Here is a 13,876-nt window from a genome sequence, read left to right as displayed (position 1 = left end):
TCAGTGACTCTGAAAATGCCACTTTTAGCTCCTGGGCTTCTCTAAGGATGAAGTCGAGAGGTACCCGGGTCCTGAAGGCGCAGGTTTGAAGGTGGCCCATAAGGTAACTAGTGCCCAGGTCAACCATCAGACTCATTTTTGGACTGGGGCACCGAGGTACTTGGCTGACCGACTTCAGGAAGTGTAATGGAATGGAATGATGGTTAGACGCTGTGGGTGTTTCGCGAGTGCCCAAGAGAGTACCTACTCTAGCAGTGGAGCATGAAGGGACAGTTATTATCAAGTGTACTCACTGTATTCATGGGCAGAATGCAATTTCAATTCGATGGCAATACTAACGTGCCTACCACCAATATATAACAAAATGGCTACCGGCGTCACGGGAAGTGAGATAAGGAGTATTAGATCCTAATTTGTATAGATCTGCGAAGCTGCAAAGTATTTTTTTACTTCTCATGAAATTATTGATTTTCGAGTAAAAGTTGAGACTTGCAAAAACCTTATAATGTGGAGTTGTGTCCTTTTTCACCTTTTTCTATTGAAGTGTATTTTTGTCTCTCTTTCCTCGCCTCGAGCCTGCTGATTCACCCATGAGTGGAAACAACACAAAATAATGCACTCACTTACGTAGATTGTTGTTTTCAGAGCAGCGCTTTTTATCTTGAGAATCCGAACAGAGGGAAAAGTTGTTGACACAAAATCGAGGACAAAATATCGAAAATAAACATATCGCCAGCTAAATCTGGATTTCCTATACCTATCTGTACATATATGTACTTACGGGTGCTTATATCTTCAAGTTACGTAGATATTGAAGTAGGAATAGTAAATCTGTTCTTCCCTTCGTGCACTTGCTTTCCAATATTTCGTCCCTCAACTCTGTCTTTAATATTCTTGTACTGCGATACTCTTGGGGTCGATATTCAGTAGTACCATTGAAGTGAATGGAAACATGATGCTTGGAGGTAGAGAAAGGGATAGTAGAAAGCTGTAAACGATGATCTGACCAGTCATCAAAAAGTGCGCAAACGCGACAAATTAAATAACACTTACAGTCTGCTGTGTTGGGTGTGAGGGTAGTTGGAGGGGTATTACATAGCAAATGTCCATTTCAGACAAGGACTCTGTTGTCGGATACAATGTTGGTGGTAAATGGGTCAGCCCAGACAAGTAACCAGGGAGAGGATGTAAATGTAAATTGATACTTGTATAGCGCACTACTCACCCGCAAGGGTCTCAAGGCGCTTGTACGAATACCGCTGTGGAACCCATCCTGGTTTTCCCTGTGAGGCGTCCACTCCTGGGCACCCCCAAGGTGGAGGCCAGGCATCCTTAGCGTTGTGGGGGCCGTTGTGGAGATTAAGCAAGCTATTGCCCAGAGTTGCAGAGTGGGACTCCATGATTGGAATAGGCACCGCGGTGAGAATTATCAGGTCCGTGGAATTTTGAGCCCAAGACCCGCCGAGGCGGGGAATTGAACCCTGGTCCTGGGCTAGACCTCTGCATCAGGGTCTGCCGCTCTAATAATTGAGCCACACTTCTCCACGGCTAGAGCAGGCGACCTCGAAACTTGGGAACCGGGTTCGAGTCTCGGCAGGAACGTTCAACATCCTGTAATTCTGGGCAAGTCACTTAATTTCCCCTTGCAAAAAAAAGTGAATGTGTCCATTTGTAATGCAACTGGTGCTTATGTAAAATGTTCCAATACCTTCGGGTGGAGTTTGCGATATATAAAACAAAAAAAAAACTCTGCCAGTTCTGAGTATGGTTGTTATGATGGAATATGGGAATGAGCGTAGAGCGCACTTCTGAAGGCTAAATCAAAAAGGTATCCAGAAATAAAAATAGTCTTCGTTTCCCACAATTCACAAGTGCTGTTTTTGTGCAGCTAAGTGGGGATTAGGTACAGGAAATCTGCAAACACACATTCCCAATTCTGAATCCCAGAATAAATATAGGTGAAATTGTATGTTTGCAAAGTGTAATTCACATGCCATTATTTGGCAAGTATGTTATGCTATACAAATTTGTATGGAGCACATTCTGCCATTGATATGGACTCCCAGCAACAAAAAAAACTATGGTGATACACCACGTTTACAAATATGTGGTGCAGGGTTCTATAGCAGGCCTTTATGGCCTTTATGGGTTCTAGACCTGAAAAGGTAAGTGAACATCCACAAACTTGAATGCTTGTGCCAAAGTCAAAAGTAGGTGCATATCCATGGTGGGAATGTTGAGGGTACATTCCCATATTTAGTGTAGTGGATGAAGTTTCCTGAGTAAATTGAAAATGTACACACTCACATTTCCACCACACTTAAGACGTTTAAGTATGAAGAACTTGTTACACATTGCATTGGAGTACTCAAAGAAGATTGTCCAAGGTTTTAATGAAGCATTAGGATTCTCTGTGAATCCCATAAAAGTTGGAAAGTTGCTCCAAATGTAGAAAAAAGCCCATGGGAGCTAATATTTGACTTTTCCCCTCTGCCCTTTTTGTACTGGGCCCACATGCGATACTGTTGTTTTAACAAAAGAGAGAAGACCCCACTTGTTCCAGGGAACAGGGTACTACCGACAGTCAAAGTCAAAGGGAATTTCCCTGGACTAACTATATGGAGAATAGTTTTATATTCTAAATGACACTTTACTATGACACAAACATATTATGCAAAAAGAATTTTTTGCCACCAACTAAAATGTAACGTTTATACGTTCTTTATTAAAAAATATTTCTTCTAGCTTGACAGGGTGTTATCCTTAACATAAGGAACCCAAAGACAAATAAAAATTTCAGAAAAACCAATCTTTTTCTGAAAAACAAAGAATATACACCTTTCTTAATACAATAAAAATTCATTAAACATTCATCAATAGAGAAAATCTATTACAATGTACATAAACAACAAATGTCACCAAATAAAAACACATTACTTGGATTCTATGTGCAAAGTGCGTCACTTTGCACAGAGAATCCAAGTAAAGCCGAGTGGTTTCCATAAATACGCCAATCTTGGACATTGGAATACTCATACATATAAGAATAAGGCTATTGGATCTGATCATCTGGGACTAACATCTATTGTTCCATTGAAAAGAGTGTTTTTTGTCTGTTTTTTTAATCAAGTAATGTGTTTTTATTTGGTGACATTTGTTGTTTATGTACATTGTAATAGATTTTCTGTATTGATGAATGTTTAATGAATTTTTATTGTATTAAGAAAGGTGTATATTCTTTGTTTTTCAGAAAAAGATTGTTTTTTCTGAAATTTTAATTTGTCTTTGGGTTCCTTATGTTAAGGATAACACCCTGTCAAGCTAGGAAAAAGATTTTTTAATTAAGAACGTATAAACGTTACATTTTAGTTGGTGGCAAAAAATTATTTTTGCATAATATGTTTGTGTCATAGTAAAGTGTCATTTAGAATATAAAACTATTCTCCATATAGTTAGTCCAGGAAAATTCCCTTTGACTTCCACATGCGATACTGTCTGCATTGGCCTTAGAAGCGCTCTCTAGCCCTATCTGTTGAGGACTGTTCACCCGAGTCCAGTAGTAGACAGACGCCAAATAAAGAGCTTTCAACATTCCAAGGCTCTTGCATTGACTTCTAGGCTATTGATTTCAGCATCTTCAACTCTTGCTAGACACTCTTCAGGCTTCCATTTTTCTTGGATTTTGTTGATGCATGGGACTGGACCTTTGACTCTTCAGAATATGAAATTTATTATACTTCTCTATGCACTGAGAAAAGCATTCCTATGTCTTTCAATAATGGCTGTAGAGGCATCCTGTTAATTCATTCGGTTTTCTTGAACTTTTACACGTGCTTAAAATGGTTGCATCGAAATGACTTCTAAATCAATAGAGTGCAACTGATAGCTCAAGCCCTGAGCAATCTACATATAAATTAATGACCTCATTATCTGCAGCTTCTTAAACCTGATGGAGCTGAAAAGGAGGTTTGTCAGCCCATTACAATCTTGAGATCTGCGGGATCAATAGATCCGTTTAGTTTCAGCTCAAATCTCCAGGTGAAAATTCAAGATATGTGAAATTTGCATTGTTTACTTTTGCATAATTAAGTTCCATTTTGGGAAATTTACAGTAAATGCAGTCCTGCCTCTTTTTTTAAACACAAAGGGGCATATTTGCAAGAAATCGCACTGCCCTACACCAATTTGTAAGGACAGGGATGAACCGTATTTACAAGATATGGTGCATTCCTGTCCTTACAGCCAGCACCAGCATACATTTTGCAGCAGTGCGCCAAAAGCAGGCACCCTTGCACCATAGTGCAAGGGTGCCTGTGTTGTAGGAAGGATTGTGTTTGTGCAGAAAGGGACACCTGCACAAAAACATCACAAGAGGTGTTTCCTCTTTCTATGAGTGCTGCAGAATGCAGCACATGTGGAAAGAGGAAAAACGAGGAGAAATGTAAACATTTCACCTTGTTACACCTGTTCTAGGGAGGAGCAAGACAGGGTCGACCTGGCCGTAGCGGGGACCGGGCATTGCCATGGTGGGCCTGATGGCTGGGGACAGGTTTTGGGCCCATGGCTGCCAGTTTTGTAACTAGGGACAGGTTTTGCAGCAGTGCTTCAATATCGGCCCCCTGTAACAAAAGCAGGAGCAGTGCTTCTTGCTAGCACCCCGACCCTTTCTCCCAGGGCTGGTCGAGGAGCAATCTGCCAGGGCTTGTTGCTGTTTCCAGTACAGCCCTGGTGCAAGGTTTTGGCGCTGCCCCAGGTTTACCTGATGTCATAAATCTGGGGCAGCTTCAAATTCTATTGGTGTGAGTGGGAACACCCACAGCAACACCCATGGAACGCCTCTTTCACTCAACGTAAGGCAAGGCAGCGACTTGAGCTGCCTCGCCTTACTCCATATCTACAAGGCCATGAAAAGCCACAGAGGGTGGCTTTGTGTGGCCTTGTAGATATGGGCCTGCACTGTGCACCACCGGAGCGTCAAAAAAAGTGACACTACGGTGGCTCAATGGGTGTGTAAATATGCCCCAAAATGTCTCCTTACAACAAAAGTTGCTGTACGGACCTATTTTGCCTTTAGAGTAAGCAGCACAAAAAACACAACTTCCACAAACCACATGTTTCTTCTCTCCCTTGCTATAATTTTGCTACCAACTGCGGCATAATTGTATGACATGGTATAATGGTGCAATTTTGGAAATTGCGCAGAACAAGCATAACACAAACTTTACAAAATTATGCAAATTCCATTAGCTTAATATAATTTTTTTCGGGCCAAGTGAATTCCAGAGAGAAATCAACAATTACGGCTGGGGGCGGAGGCAGAGAGTGTGGAATCAGACATGCAATTACCAATTTACCTGGTAATTACTCCTTTCTAAGGCAACCCTCATGGTCCTACTTGCAATCCCTCCTAATTCCATCCACTGGATTTACCAGTATCTCCTGTGGACGTAGCTTTCAAAATCACAGTGGCCCAAATGTTACATAGGCATCATATTATTGCATTGTGCCATATTCCCCAAATATAGCACTTGGTAATTGTCCAACATCAGGCAGGCAATACCTTTCGCACAACCCTGAAACTGGATAAAATAAATACCTCTAAAACGATGTACTAAGGGCGCACAAACCTTGTCTAAAGATGCGTGGAGTAACAAGGCACTTTGAAATCACTTTCACCCAGGATATCCAATCTTTTCATTGTAGTGTTCAACATTATTTAAAAACCACGACAACTACATACATAGAGAACATGCATTTTAAAACAGTTTTATCACTCTATGACCAAAATGATATATCTTGACCTATAATCCTGATGCCATCACAGGAAGTGATCTTGTAGAACTATAAATAAATTTGATACCAGTTGATAGATGTGTGCAATACCTTTTTTTCCCTTCTTTTTTTAAAGTTGTATATAGCATGTACTAGACCGTACACATCGGGTATCAGAGCACTTAACATGAGCACCAGTTTCGTTACAGATGGACACATTCATTTTTGTTAGGCACAGGGAGTTTAAGCAATTTGCCCAGAATCACAGGATGTTACGCGTCGTTGTCGAGACTCAAACCCTGTTCCCCAGCTTCTAGGTCAACCGCTCTACCCGTAAGGCTGCATCCTTAAAGGTCTTATGGATGATATTATGGCCAAACACTAGCAAACACCAACTTCGCACATTATTCTCTTCAATATCTTGATAATCTTCACAATTTTACTACCATCTTCAACGTAGTCCCTTCCCTCTCTTCACTCCCAGCTGTGATGTTGCATTCTTTATGCCTTCTGTATTTATAATTGTAACTATTATTGCATTTGTATATTGCGTCAATGCCCTTGCGAGGTGCAGAATTGCCTTGTCGGAGGTGCAGCAGGATACACCTCGGAAGAGTGCTTGGTTGGAAGGATGTTGTATCTGTAGTGTGGTGTACGTGGAGCGCATTGTGGCGTTTTGTGTGAGAGATCTGATTAATCCTCTTGTCCTGTCTTAGGTTGCCTCACTGAACAGCTATGGTTGGAAGAAGCTCGAGGATATATCAGTCAGTTGCTATGAGAAAACCTAAAAGTCCTTTATGTGTTTTTTTTCTTCTAGGGTGACTGCCACACTATCAGCTCCAGTCCTGTGCTGGATATGCAGTCACAACAGAAGTGCTGTATAATCTTGGAAGGACTGGAGAGGAGAGAGATGCGTGGGGATGGTCAGTATGAAAGTTCTTAAAGCTGTCCTAACAAGAATGTATAAATGTTTTACAGATCTCTTCTTGGTTTGGCTGCATGTCCTCTTGGTACTGGGTGCATTGGTTTGGGAGAGTTGATGTGGCTTTCTGAGTGTACAGACATATCTTTCATACTGTAAATGAACCTGCCGGCCTCTGTACCCTCACACGTTTACTGAATGTCTCGTTTCTATAAAGAGCGCTCTGCTCTGTTGTCACTTGTAGCTTGGAATCCGTGTTAATCATAACCCTGTCGAAACAAATCAAATACAATAAAGCATCAGTACTTAAATTGGATACACTCACTGGGCCACAAAGTTGTCTTCATGGGCTACACACTCAAACACAGGCATGGCAATTTCCCAAGAAACGGCTAAACATATTATTTTCATGTTTCCCAAAATATCCAACCAATAAAAGCTAATGCTATTTTATTTGAATTGATTTTTGTTTTTTACTGACGGCACTCCTGTTTGCAATAAAGGAGCAGCGCAGAGTTAGATTTGACAGAAAACACAGCGAAGCACTACTCCATACAATGTAAACCAGAAGGACTGAAAAGCAATTAAAAATGCATTATTGGTAATTAGATAAACTTATGCGTGCCTTTGTCTAGTTCCAGTGCCACTGTCTGGGGCAAGGGCGTAGGACATGACTCGAGGCCAACGCACAGCTCTGCTCATAACACTGGGCAATTGTGTATTACTAGTCTTACGCGATATATTGGCACAAGCTCCATTTCCCAATGGGATTCCATAACAGGGCTTCATTAAAAATATTTATCTGTTTGGCTGTCAAAATTCATATCGAATTCAAGACCAGGGTGAGACAATTTCACGTGCTGCGAGCGCAGGTCCCTAATGCAATATTGGCGGAGTGTCCTGTGGGAGGGCCTCCCCTGCCTTGCAACAGTCCTCTTCTGATATATATTTGCTCCTGTAATTGCTAAATCTATAAAGAGAAGGGGCAGATGCTCTCTGTCCCATCTGCGCAGTCTCTGGGCCCTACCTTGACTGACTGATTGCGGAACACGGGGCAGCAGATGGCGGCCGGCTAATCTCTTATGATACTGCGTGGCGTGCGCGAGCGCCCGCCTTGATTGACGCCGTCCCCGGACACCCCTGCATCGAGACCCCCAGGCTGCCGTTCGTTATGGCCCATAATCCTCAGCGGCACATGCTTGCAGTCGCAGACCGCCGTTTTGCATGATGAATTGGGGATTTTATCTGATCTAATCCGGTGATACACACAAAATGGGACTGCTGCAGGATTAACAATTACCTATTCGCGCCTATGCATGCAGGCACATCCACGCACACATACATACAAACGCACACTCACCACAAAAGCCGGAAATAATAACCTGTAGTTAGATTAAGCCTGCCCTATAATGTTGAGTTTTTGATTTGCTAATAACTTTGGTGCCGTTTGATGAATATATGCCATCAAAATATCAGAATTTACATTTTGTTGAGCTGACTCTTCGGGACACACACATAACATCAAGACAGGGGGTGGGGGGTTGGGGGGGGGAGGGGGGAGGGCGGGGGCTGTCAAGGATGGATAGATTACTCTCCTCTCAAGTTCTGACAATACAGCCGAAATATGTTATGCATTGTTCTCATAAATATGATTTGCTGCTGCTGAGGATTTATGGTCGGGAGTACTTTTCAGAACCCTAAAGTACTGGATAAGGTCATAAACTTCGTCTAAGTAACATCTGAAAAAACACCCATGACTTTGCAGACAAAATATTGTGAAGAATTTGCTGTCAAACAAATCTGTTCCTATCCAAAAAGAATTCTGTGGTTACATACACTCTACCAACGGTCAGCACATCCTCACGCACTAGGGAAGGGTTGGGCATAGTTGTTACTGTCACTCAAATATTGGAGCTGAAGTAAAGCGTATTATAGGGAAGGTTTTAGATACCAAAACAGCCATAAATTGGTTCAATATGGAATGTTGATTTAACATTGCATACTCTAACATAGAGCAGTGGTAATTAAAAAGCAGTATTTAGTATACAAGTTTCGATGTAGGTAAATCCCATTTACCGATTTTGAAATACCGAATTTTACCGATTCGGTATTTCAAAATCGGTAAATGGGATGTAGGTCCCAACATCTGGATTCGTTACCGAATCCTTAACAATTCTTTAATTACCGATTCGGTAAATACCGAATCGGTAATGCCCATTCATTCCTATGGGCTTTGAAGCCCATAGGAATGATTAGGCATTACCGATTCGGTATTTACCGAATCGGTAATTAAAGAATTCACAAGGGTGCAGGGGGTGTCACTTTGACAACCTCTAGCACCCCCAAAACGGGCATGTGTGCAATGTGGCACACAGACATGCCCTAAGGGCACGTCTGTCTGTCACATGGCACATGTGTACATGCACAGATGTGCATGTACACAGGAATCGGTATTTTACCATGGATTTGTATTCCATGGTAAAATACCGATTCTGTAAGCCATGTGCTGATGGAACATTGGCTACCTACATTGTATTTTCGGTAATTTTACCGAATCGTTATCATTACCGAATCGGTAAATATTACCGATTCGGTAAATTTACCGATTCGGTAATGATAACGATTCGGTAAAATTACCGAAAATGTGCCCCTACATCTCGATAGCCCTTTACCGATCGGAAACGGCCGAAAATCGGTATTTTCGGCCGATTCCGATCGATAAAGGGCTACCTACATCGGGCCCTTAGGGCCTTATTACGAGTACGGCGGTACTCAGGACTGCCGTAGTCGCTGTGGCGATCTGTTCGAGTGTGGTGGTGGGACAGCCAAAAGATCGCTGCATCCACCGGGATAAAGGATCCCGATGCTGTGGTGGTCTGCAAATGACCTGAATATGCTGACGGTGCTGATGCTGGCACCAGCGGGCATATTACGATGTGCATATTCACCACCCTTTTCATGGCAGGTACACACGTCATGAAAAGAGTGCCAGACATGCAGGTAAGTGGTCCCTAACAGGGCCCCAGGCCGATTCTGGGCCTGGGGGTAGATGCAGAGGGGCATTTGTAATGCACCCCTGGAATTGCACCCTCATTCCTGCACAGTGTGGCATGCACGGCATGGTGCATGCCACACTGTGCAGGCACGTGCTGCAGGCACACTCACAGCAGTAATCTGCTGTTTAGGCTCTCCCATGAGCCTAACACAGTTGCCACGGTGAGACCGCTGCCGCACCACCAGCATGCTCTGCATTAACGTCATAATCTGGCAGGCGGGCTCACTGCAGGCTTGGTGGTCTTCCTGGGACTGCCATAGTGGTAGTCCCATGGGATGACCTCAAACTTGTAAAAAGGCCCTAGATAAGCAAATCTTTACTTGTGGCTAGCTTTCAGCGATTCTTGTTGTAATTTGTGTAGGGTGAGATTTATGTTGATTTGAGATATTTTCTGGATGTATCTATATTTATATATACATCTTGGCCGTGCTGCCGTTGTTATAATAAACACTCAAGTAGATTTGTCAGTCCTGAGTGCACTTTTGGTTTGTTCTGGATACTGACTGGAGACTGGCTGGGTGCTGCGCCCAGTGAAACATTCTGTCCCCATGAGGGTCGGGCAGAGAAAGCAGAAGCTGTGTGTAAGGATAAATATATATATATATATATATATATATATATTACCTACTGGCGGTCGCCAGTAGGTAGTTATAGTTAGGATAATTTTCAATGTTAAATCTCAACATTCTATTTTGAATAACTTTGGCGCCGGTTGACGAATCTGCCTGAAATTTTCAGGAAAATGGTCTCATGGCGGTCCGGTCCTTCCCTGAAAGTTTGGGGGGGATTCATCAAGCGGGGGCCGAGATAAAAGGGGGGTCCCAAAACGCGTTTTCCCCATGTTAATTTCCATAGGGCGGTCGATTTCACTTTTAGCCCGAACGGCTGAATGGATTTCCACCAAACTTGGCAAAATTGTAGGGACTGGTAGCCCGATGTGCCTTTGCTATGTCTCAAGATATGTGCTCCAGTGGATTTTGAGTAATTAAGGTTCAAAAAAATATATATATCTATAGCCGCGCTCCGGTACGCGCACCGGTACGCGCACCGGGCGCTTACCGCGACTTGCGCGGAGAAAGCTGATTGGCTCTGGGGGGTCTGTAAACATTCTAAACAGTCCGGAGCGGCCGCCATCTTGTGTCTCGGTAGGATCGAGACACAAGAGGTGGCCAAAACAAAGGGGGAAATGACCATAAGGGGGCAGAGTAGACCCCCCTTGACCCCCTAGGTTTGATGTGGGGGCCATAAAAGGGCCCCACGGGGCAAAAAAAAAATAAAAAATTTTTTTGATTTTCGCGGGGTGAGCGCCCGGTACGCGCACCGGTAAGCGTACCGGGGAGTGTACCATGGGGAAAAAGAATGACAGTTTTAAAAGTAGCTGATTAGAAAAAAAAATGTTTAGTTGTTTTTTTTATATATACACATACATATATATAAATGCATATGCACATATATATATGCATATATGTCTATATGTGTGCGTGTAGAGAGAGGTAGAGAGGTAGAGGTGTAGAGGTAGAGAGGTAGAGAGGTAGAGAGTAGAGAGTGAGTAATAGAGAGTAGAGAGTGAGTAGTAGAGAGTAGTAGAGAGCAGTAGAGAGAGTAGCAGAGTGAGTAGTAGAGAGTAGTAGAGTGAATAGTAGAGTGAGTAGTAGAGAGTAGTAGAGAGTGAGTAGTAGAGACTGAGTAGTAGAGAGTAGTAGAGAGTAAGTAGTAGAGTGAGTAGTAGAGAGCAGTAGAGAGTGAGTAGTAGAGAGTGGGAGAGAGTAAGTAGTAGAGAGTAGTGGAGAATATTCCAAAGTTTGGCACAGCACCACTTTCACAATGAGTCCAATCAAATCATATCACTTAGAGTACTTATTGAAGCGCTGAATCTTGGTGTATATTCAAATGCTTTTATTTTCCTTAAGTTTATGTACCACAGCCAGCCGAAACGTTTCGTTCTGTACAACAGAACTTCTTCAGGGCGTTCTTATTTCCTTCAAGTTATGTCGGTATCCCGTTGTCATATAACTAGATATTTCTTCCAAATGTTAGACGAGACATAAGTATATTCCTATTCAAAGTGACTAGGTATCAATTTTACCCACACAATTCGGGCAGACTTGAGTAATTTATAGCATCCTCAAAGTCAGTCTTTCAAAAATTCCAAAGTATAGGACATGATAATCCAAATCCAAATGTTTCTCAAGAAAAGTCATTTACAATCGTTCGGAATATCGGTGTTTGGGCAGATATGATCCAGGGACCCCCAGTATGCAAGGGGAATTAGTCCCCCCTCTGCAAAGGCGCCAGTGGCCTGCATTGCAGAGAGGTGTAACAAGGGTGTGGCCTCATTACACTTCTCTGCAATGCAGCTCCCTCGTGCATACTGGAGGCTCCTGGTGGACTAGTTGACCCCAGGGACCCCCAGTATGCAAGGGGAATTAGTTCCCCCTCTGCAAACGCGGCAGTGGGCTGCGTTGCAGAGAGGTGTAACAAGGGGCATAGTCTCATTACACCTCTGCAATGCAGCCCCAGGCGCATACTGGAGGTTCCAGGTGGGCTAATAGGCCCCCAGGGGCCCCCAGTATGCAAGGGGAATTAGTTTCCCCTCTTCAAACATGCACGGGGGCTGCGTTGCAGAGAGGTGTAAAAAGGGTTGTGGCTTCATTACACCTCTCTGCAATGCAGTCCCCTGGCGCATACTGGAGATTCCTGGTGGGCTTTCAGGTCTTATATAGTTAGGAATTAGCATTAAAAAAACCTTTGAAATTCACTGAAAAAACCACAGGTTTCACACCAGTTATAGTTAGGAATTAGCATTTAAAAAACCTTTGAAATTCACTGAAAAAACCATAGGTTTCACACCAGTTATAGTTAGGAATTAGCATTTAAAAAACCTATTAAATTCACTGACAAAACCAGTTATAGTTAGCTGGAAATTTTACTGATATAAAACCAATGAAATTCCACGTTATAGTTAGTTGGACTCACTATAACTTGCGCGTGCAATGCACTGCTGATGACGTCACATATTACATCACTCATGACATGGTCAGTGACATCACTCATGACATCACTGATGACACCATCCTTGTGACATAGTGACAGACCTCCTTTCACTGTAATGTAACCCTTGAAACACATATTCAAAAATAGAAACTGAAATTTTAAAAAAAATGGAGATACCCATATCAGTTACAACAAGCAATTCAGTAATTCCACCATCTATATGCACATCCAGTCATTCACCAACAGTTCTATATAGTCACTCATACATATACTCACTTATCATATGAAGTGATACACCTATACATCCTGTTACACACCGACAGTCATCCAAAAGTTACTCACACACATACTCACACGTGCAAATAAACTATTGAACATCCATTTATTTGAATATAGAGTTATACACACACTTCCACCTTACTTGTATTGAAAATTACACATATTTATTCTCTTAAACAATCACTTATAGAAACACATACTTATTTAAACAGGAACTCTTACAATCTCTTACTCTCACATATACTCACTTATATACATCAATATTCACATATACTAGATTAAAACATATGTAGTTACTGATAAAGACACTAGTGAGACAGTCATTCACTCACTAACAAACACATATACACACTCATCCATCCATACAGTCCTGCACATATGCTGTCTTCAAAACACATACAAACAGCGAGTCAGTCACTCATGCATCTATGTGCTAAGTAATACCCCCACCAAACCATATAGACACTCATACTGATACTAAGAGAAACATCTAATAACCCATATACATACGCATGTAGCTACTTACCAACACATGTAGCCACTTATACACAAAGTGAAACAATAATATATATATTTAAATATTTAAACATTACTCACTAATATTTATTTTTCAGAAAGACACATATTCACTGGATGGTGTCATCAGTGATGTCATGAGTGATGTCACTGACCATGTCATGAGTGATGTAATATGTGACGTCATCAGCAGTGCATTGCACGCGCAAGTTATAGTGAGTCCAACTAACTATAACGTGGAATTTCATTGGTTTTATATCAGTAAAATTTCCAGCTAACTATAACTGGTTTTGTCAGTGAATATATATATATATATATATATATATATATATATATAT

The sequence above is a fragment of the Lissotriton vulgaris genome, chromosome 5 (assembly GCF_964263255.1).
Source record: "Lissotriton vulgaris chromosome 5, aLisVul1.2, whole genome shotgun sequence".
NCBI lineage: Eukaryota > Metazoa > Chordata > Amphibia > Caudata > Salamandridae > Lissotriton > Lissotriton vulgaris.
The sequence above is the reverse complement of the archived record's forward strand: the minus strand, read 5'-3'. Positions refer to the sequence as shown.